Consider the following 3,489-nt stretch of genomic DNA (forward strand, 5'->3'; position numbering starts at 1 on the left):
AGGCATTCCGCCAGGAACGTTGCCTTCCTTTCCGAACTCTAAATTACCTAGGCAAACGTGATCGTGTTAAGAAATTAATTTCACCTTCCGTTACCTCCTCCTTTTCTCGTCGAGGTAGCCGTGGTTTCTCTCGTTAACGATCGACTGCGCCTCGGCGATCCATCGCTAGTTATTGTCGTAATAGCCTCGATAGAATAGTCGTTTCGAGTCGTTCGTACCGAACGATATTGTGCTATTAGACGTCGTGACGTACGGTAACAAGCCCGAGAAGTTGCGTGACGTATTTGTCCCGAGGGAGAGAAAGGGGAGAGCGCATGTTTATTTTCCCCAGGGATTAACAGTTGGGAATATTAGAAGCCGGTAATTGACGTATTAGAAAGAAAGTCTGGTATTTTTCCAATCAACTTTCGACGAAATTCCGAGGCTCAGCTGTGAAACAGTTGGAAGGAGAAGTTTCAAGCGAAGATGTTACAAACGTGGTTTTAAAACACGTTTTAAAAGGCGGCGAATGCAAAACGCAATACGGGCAGGCTGTTCCTAGTCGCGACGCTTTTAATTTCAACGCGAAATACCTACTCGATCGACAGACCGAAATATTTATTCCGGTGATAAAATCACGGGTGAATTTCGATGGAAGAAAATTTCCTGAAATAAGAGTAACTTCCTTCCGGGTGAAAATAAAATTGGTCGATTGGAATTTCCTCCGTTCGGCCAAACTGGACGAAACCGATTGGGCCGATTCTTCATCGGGCGAACCTTTTGTCTTCCCTCGAAACGCGCCGGTTTCACTCGGAGATTCGCGAATCGAAAAAACAAGGCACTTTCGTTGAAAATAGAGCTGATGGGTGGCTCGAGGCGGTGCCATTAAAGCCGTGCTTCATAAAAGCTTGCCAGCTCGTCGACCTGCCCTATTGTATATCGCTGAAACGTCAATTGTGTCAACTTTACGTTACGACGCACCTTCCGTTTCCTTTATTCGGTGAGAAACGAGGAGAAACACGAGGAGAATCGGTGTCAAGTTGTCAAGCGGACAACCGCTTATCTTTTTCCACCTTCGAATCAACCAGTCGCGATCCAGGTCTCTATCCCCGGCGAACGAGGAACAACGATACGATATAAAGATACGCGCGGAACGTTGTTTTCTCGGGAAGTCCGTGGAAAGCGACGGAAAAGGCGAAACCTTGAAAACACTCGGTCGCGTCGACGGGAATACTCGATCTGTGTTATTAGGAGGCTGGCGCCAGCGAATAGGACGGAAGAACGTCGCGTCGCGCCCTACAGTTTACGAGGACGCACGGTGCGATTCGGTGGAGGCGAGGCAACGATCTCCTCTACGAAAAGGAAAAGCTCGGTTCGGGCGTGTTCGCTCGATATTCAGGCTAATGATATTCGCTTGGTGTATCGCTTCGAACTAGTCACGCGAGCCGAGGGACAAAGAGATCGACTCTGATTTTCCTCGAAATGCCGCTGACGCCACCCCTTTCTTTGTCATTCCCCTAATGAAAGTTGTCGCGCCACATCGGCCAACCGCTAAGAAACTTTATTAACGCGTGTCACAGATACCGCACAATTCTCTGTCTTCTTCGCTCTTCCATAGTTTCTTCCGCTAGATCGTCTCGTTGAAATGCTCGGAAGAGAGGAAACTGCTCGATATTGGCCAGGCGGGAAAGGTGGAAAAAGAGAAAGAGAATCCCTCTTTTAATAAGGATGCGACGATCCGTTAATGCGGTCCGCTAAGAGGCGATAAGAAGATTCTCGGGAGCAACGCCGCGCCGTGGTAAGGTTCCTCGCCGATGCAGGATCAGCGCGACGATGTTCGAATTGCAATTCCATCGGGTTTCCGTTTCACCACGCTTCCGTCGACGGATTGCTTTAGCGGCAAGGAAATATCGTTTCCTTTTCTATCTAGACAGTCTGTTATCGTGGAACGCTCCAAGTTTCACCCGAACCATATCGATCCGCTTTAATCGAAGGGAACCTCTCCGGATTCTACTACCCCCGAACAATTACCATTCTGACCGTTTCTTTCTTCCTTTCTTCTTCTTCCTCTTCCTCTTCCTCTTTTCGAGCGTACTAGTTGTTTGCCAATGGCCGCTTACGCTGGAAAATAACATTTCCCATCAGAGATGGGAGTTCATTCAGGGTGAAAAATCGAACGGTTTTAACTCGCAACTCGCTTTTGATCGTCGAAGAAAGGATGGATGCCCGTCTATCTATCTACTGAATAATAGGAGGATGAAGGAAAACAGCGATCGAGCATCGAGGGAAAGGCCGAGTGTACATATTCTTTCTTTTCTCTCTCCGTAGATCGACGTTAAATCAGACGTATGAGTATCGAGCGCGCGTTTTGACCGAGTGGCAAGGGCATCATCCACTTGGCATGTCGTCGATGTGTTACAAGTGTCTCTTTCAGGGGAGAAACGTCAATTCTGCAGATTCGCGGTTTGGATATCATCCCGAATGCTTCTCGGCTTCGTGACCTAGAGTGTACCAACTATTTTTAAAGCCCTCTTTCGACCGGCACCCACGATTCTTTCTCTTCGGTTCCCTCTCTGTTTGCCTGCCTTCCCACCGGGGCTAGTTTTTACGCGCGGAAGAATCGGGAACGGCGCGGACAATTCGAGTTTCTGCTATTTTAAACGATAGATAAGAGGAGTTGGACGATCCTGACGGGTGCCCGGACATGGCGGCATGTCAATAAAACGACCCTGTCCCGTCCGAACGCCGATAGATGGAAAAGATTTCGCGTTCCTCGCATACCGTACAACAACCGAATAATAATCGACTCCTAATATTCTCCTCTTAATATTCACATTCGATCAGTTTCGATATTGTTACGCGGCGGCGGCGGCGGCGGCGGCGAATGGGAATGAAATTCAACCGAGCGTGCTCCGTCAATTTAACAGAGATCGACCGATCTGTATCCGTGTTCTCCCTTATCCGAGTTTAGTGTCGCTCGCAAGCGTAGACGTAGATTTTTCGAGAAATCACTCTCTCTGGCGAATTTCTCGAGACGAGAAACCGCAACATTTTCCTCCCACGTTCCGAGCGTTAAAGTCCAAGTAAGAAGCTGATCTCGTCCGCAGATTTCGATGCATCATTTATCTGAAAAGGGGCAGGGAGTAAGGAGGACGGGGTTACATATTTCACGAAGTCGAGGAACGACTTTGTGACGCTAAAATACGTTAAAGTCCAAGTAAGAAGCTGATCTCGTCCGCAGATTTCGATGCATCATTTATCTGAAAAGGGGCCGGGAGTAAGGAGGACGGGGTTACATATTTCACGAAGTCGAGGAACGACTTTGTGACGCTAAAATATTGATATCAGCCTGGAAAACTCGGCCCGAGTTAACGGACAATAGAATTACGTAGGACGCATTGCGCCGGAAACGATGCTCCTCCATCTCGTCCCTCCTCCCCTCTCCCTTCCGTCCCCTATTCTCCCTTTTATAAAGTCCCCCACATTCTCTTTATTTTTTCCACCTTTCGC

Source organism: Habropoda laboriosa, unplaced genomic scaffold (genome assembly GCF_001263275.1).
Source record: "Habropoda laboriosa isolate 0110345459 unplaced genomic scaffold, ASM126327v1 scaffold816, whole genome shotgun sequence".
In the NCBI taxonomy this organism is placed as follows: Eukaryota; Metazoa; Arthropoda; class Insecta; order Hymenoptera; family Apidae; genus Habropoda; species Habropoda laboriosa.